This window comes from Humulus lupulus, chromosome 3 (genome assembly GCF_963169125.1).
Source record: "Humulus lupulus chromosome 3, drHumLupu1.1, whole genome shotgun sequence".
NCBI classification, from domain to species: Eukaryota; Viridiplantae; Streptophyta; class Magnoliopsida; order Rosales; family Cannabaceae; genus Humulus; species Humulus lupulus.
In genome coordinates this window covers 245,773,355-245,778,127 of record NC_084795.1, presented here as the reverse complement: position 1 = coordinate 245,778,127, position 4,773 = coordinate 245,773,355, and the positions used below count along the sequence as shown (strand labels likewise).

The window sequence follows — 4,773 nt, the reverse complement described above, 5'->3', positions numbered from 1 at the left end:
TTTACTTCGGTTTTACGTCCTAGAGTCGTGATCTTAACTATCAAACTAACTCGTAACTCCTTAGTAACAGAGAAATATCATTCAATATAGTATCACCCATTAAACCTCCTACTGACATGCATCTCAACCAAGAAGCGAATGAACCCAACAGTCGGTCTACAGAAGCATGCACGGCAAAAATATAAAGCATAAGAGTCCAGAAACTTACCAGGATGAAGATCGTGGAGATTTGAGAAATTTTTCAGGCGTCAAAGAGCTCACGGACTAAATCTTGAAACGCTGAAGGACGGTCTCCAGAGGAAGACAGGGGCTTTGGTATTAGGGTTTCTTGAAAGAGTGATAGCTTGCGTAAAAAGAAAAAGGAGACTTTGAAGAGGCTATATATATATATTTTTGTCCGTAAGCATTAAAAGGAAGTAATCATTAGCTTCCCCTTTTTCGAAGCATGGGGAAGGGTGATAGCCGTCGAAAGGTTACTTGGGAAGCGAAAAGCCGTGATTAGACCAGGGTAGGTTGCTTTTTCCAAGATTGCACGAAGTGTTCTGACAGGTCTGGTGGGGTAACCGAATGGTCGTTTCCTCAAAAGTTTATTTATTGCTCGTAATAAATAAACTTGGGGGGCAAATGTTATCCAAAAAACAGGCACGGATGACGTGGCAAGTGATTTCTGGACACGTGGCTGACACCTGGCGAAATTCTGCTAGGGTATCGACCAGTAAAGACATTACAAGCAAAAGGCAGATGAAGTTTACCTGCGACCAGTATGGTCGCAGGTTCCGCGTGTCTCACGATAATTTTATAAAGATCTTAGTCAATCCCGAGATTGACTCCCATGATTTTCTGAGTATCCGATTATTTAGGAAAGAATATCTGTAACAAATTAATGTAATCCCCCTTTGAGGCTATAAATAGAGAAAGATAGCTCAAGTAAGGGACTTTTGGCTTTCTAATTATCTGAGATTAGAGTTATTCTATTTGAGAGATTATTTTGTTCTTCAGAGGTTGGTGAAACTCATTGAACCCTAGTTCTTTGATCACTCCTTTGAATACTATATCAATAAAAGTTCAAGTAGACGTAGGTCATTACCAGATCCTGGGGCCGAACCACTATAAACTCTTGTCTTCTTTATTGTTTTTGTCATCACATTCGTTTCAACGTATTTGTCCACATCAAGCATAATTGACTCCGTGTCAGTTGGCCAAAATCAGAGTCAACATATATCTATATCATGTTTAATAAAATATTAAGTTTAAGTTTAATTTTATTTAAGTTATAAAATATCTAGTTTTATTATTTTTAAATAATTATTATGGTAAAATATCTTATATTAATTTGTTTAATTATTTATTTAATTTTATTGAAGTTTAAATCATGTTTATAATATATAATTAAATATAATAATATTCCGTTAAAGTTAACAAGGAAAAAATAAAAAAAATTTAAAACAAAAAATTTCAATTATCAAGACACTTTTTTATATAGAAGATACATAAAATACTATAATATTGGTCTTCCGAAAAGGCTTTAAGTTCAAGTTAGTGGCCTATCTTTTTATGCATTCATATATTTTTGGCTTGCACACAAATAATTTTCCTTATATAAATTTCTAATGCTATTATATTAATAAAAATTTACGAAACATATAGAAACATAGGGTCTATAGCTCAATGGTAGAGCATTTGACTGCAGATCAAGAGGTCACCGGTTCGAACCTGGTTGGGCCCTTTTTAATTTCCTTTTCTTCTAAAGGAAAGAGAATGCTTACTACGAACATTAAAAAAAAGAGAACAAATATAACAACACATTTACATCTAGCCGGATTCACGTTTTACAATAAAATTTTGTACATGCACCTTTTTTCTTTGGATACCTAATACCCGGAACTTATATTTGTAGGGTCCAATAAATGATCCCATGACCACGTACTAGAGGCAAGGACCATACCATGAAAGTCACGGAATACCGCCCCAGCTCCTGCCTTCTTCGCAACATGGTCAAGGCCAGCATCACAATTAATTTTGACAACACCCTCCACTGGTTTCTCCCAACGATGCACTTTCGGGGTTTCCCTCAAGGACTCACTGGTGGGGAAAGGGCCACCTTTGGCATTCAAGTGACGATCTAGAAACTCCAAGCTCCAATCAATAACCATCTGATCAGGAAGAGTAGTCTTCTCATTAACAAATATATTATGCCGATACCAGATACGCCATAAACACACAATGAGTTTTCCAAAGTCAGTTACAGATAATGAATCTAAGCAATTTAACAAAAACTCATAAATGCCCATTCCAGTGTAAGGAGGGACAGGCATAATATTACCAACCGCGTGTCTAAAGTTACTCAGTCTATCACAATTCCATAAAGCATGGAGTGCAGTCTCAGGACCCTTTAGGCAAAAAGGGCATAAGGAAGCAACATAAATACCTCGATTGCAAAGGTATAAATTCTATACTTTATTAAAACGCCAAGATGGGGATAAATTCTATACTTTATTAAAACATAGGAATTCTGTTAGTTGTTATTTAGCGTAACATTGCCCATGTATAATATAAAATATAAATAAATTAAAAGAACTATTTTTTATTCATTCTTAAAAATTAATTCAATAATAAAAAATAACCATTTTTTAAATAAAAAACAAAAGCAATAAATCTTAAATATATTTTGTTAAAAAATATAAAATAAAAAAACTAATACTAATTAAAAATAAAAACATAATTCAAACCCTAAGTTTTCTTTCCTCTTCTTGTCGTCACCTCCTTCTCTATAATCGCAAATCTCGAAAGTTGGGCAAAGGCTCGATGGCAATGGCTCGGTGGCGATGTTGCGAACTGGGCAGAGGCTCATCGACGATGGCAACAACGAGATCTGGGCAAAGACTCGATGGCAATGGTGAGACCTAGGCAAAGCATCATTCGTGATTTGGAGGCCAAAAAAGGCGTTGTCGACGACGAGCTCTTCTTGCAAGCGACGATTTTTTGGCTATGGGGTTCTCTCAGTTTTGGAGTCTAGGAGCTTGTGGCAAAGATGTGACTTCCTAGTGGTGCTCGGTCGAGGTTTTATCTATGGTTCTCAAACCCGGGTGAGGTGTTTTGGGTATAAGCATTTGAGGTGTTATGGTTAAAATAAACAAAAATTCAGATCTGGGCAAGGGGGGCATCAAGGTAAAACAATTGGGTTTTTTGTTATCTGTCTTCCATTTTTTCTGATTATTTTGATTTTATTATGGGTTGTTATTTAAATTCTGTATGTCAATTTTGTTATTGGTTGCGATTTTGGTTTATGTTCTTTAGAATTTGTTTGGACTGATTTAGTTGATTTAGGGCTATTGATTTCTTTGTGATTTTAGCATAAAGTTGGATTGATTTGTTTACGAGATTATGGAGTTATTCCAAATGGGTTTGGAGGTGCGGCAGGACGAATGAAAAGAGAAAAATATATATTTGTATTTGTTTTTGATTTTGATTAAAATATTTTTTAATTAATTATTTATAATTTTAAAATTATTTTAAAAAAAAATTATAAATTGGACCAATTAAAATGTGATATGTGTCACATATAAATTTTAAATTAATTTTTTTATTTTGAAATGTATGTGGCATTGATATGGAGATACCACATCAGCGACCACATTACCACATAGGCATTATTAACGGAAGATTCAACTTTCAGTAATTTGTATATTTCGAGTGGATTTTTTAATAACTCCTATACTTTAGTTGGCATGATTTGGTAATGTCATAAATTCGGAGGATAAAAATGCTAATTATTCTAAAAGATATATACTTCCTTTCTAAATAGATATAGTATTTACATATATTCTTTCCAAATAGATATATCAAAGATTATATAAAATTATAAATACCAAACAAATAAAAAAAAGGAAAGGAGGGAGGGGTAACCCATCTCCGAAGAAATGCAATAATATATATAAAATATAATAAATGAAACATTAATTGTATATTATAATAAAATAGTGGAATAAAAGATGAAGTACAGAACAGAAAAATTAATAAAAGTTGATTATACAAATCACAAATATATGACTTACTCGCAAAATGTGACAAAAAAAATATTGTTTCAGTATAAACAAACATTTATTTGATATATTAAATTTAAAGTTAAAAAAAACATTTTTAAAATTTTAAAAAAATAATAAAGCAAGGAAGATTCTGTACTAAAAAAATCTTTGATGCATACTCTTTTTATCATAGCAAGAATATAAGATGTGCTATTTTTTTAATTAAAAAATATAAGAGTATTTTTTATCCACAAATATCGATAACTGCCAAAATATCGGTGTATATAGAAGAAATTTGAATTATTTCAACATAATTGCACCAATAATCTATATTATCGACATTTTACCAATATATAGTCGACTTCTTGAATGGCATTATTTTACCGATAAATTTTCTCTGATATTTCGATCGATAATATCAATTTTTATTTCCTTGCCTATCGTGCATCTATGGCCCTCCTTATTTATAGGATAAGTTTCCTTCTCGAATAGAATGGCTAAAACAAGGTGACAAGTGCTATAAATTTCACAGCTTATGAAGTTCTTCAAAGGCATTTATTGGCTAGATATAGATTGGGTGGCACTTGAACTAATTGATTTGATACCTGATGGTTTTAGTTTTGTTGATTGTGATAGCCTTGCCAAAATCCCAAATCCAGTTTGTAATATCTGTCTAAGCATATCTTGGTATTTTGGTAATTTGGCTTGTGAGGGCAATTTAGTAATTTTGCCCTTGAGGAGTATTTTC

At 32.7% G+C, this 4,773-nt stretch overlaps 1 non-coding gene across 1 annotated transcript; it reads left to right on the top strand.

The window, feature by feature from the left end:
* Positions 1–1,654: 1,654 nt before the first annotated feature.
* Positions 1,655–1,726, top strand: TRNAC-GCA (transfer RNA cysteine (anticodon GCA)). Its single transcript has one exon. It is a non-coding gene; the product is annotated as a tRNA-Cys (tRNA).
* Positions 1,727–4,773: the final 3,047 nt, after the last annotated feature.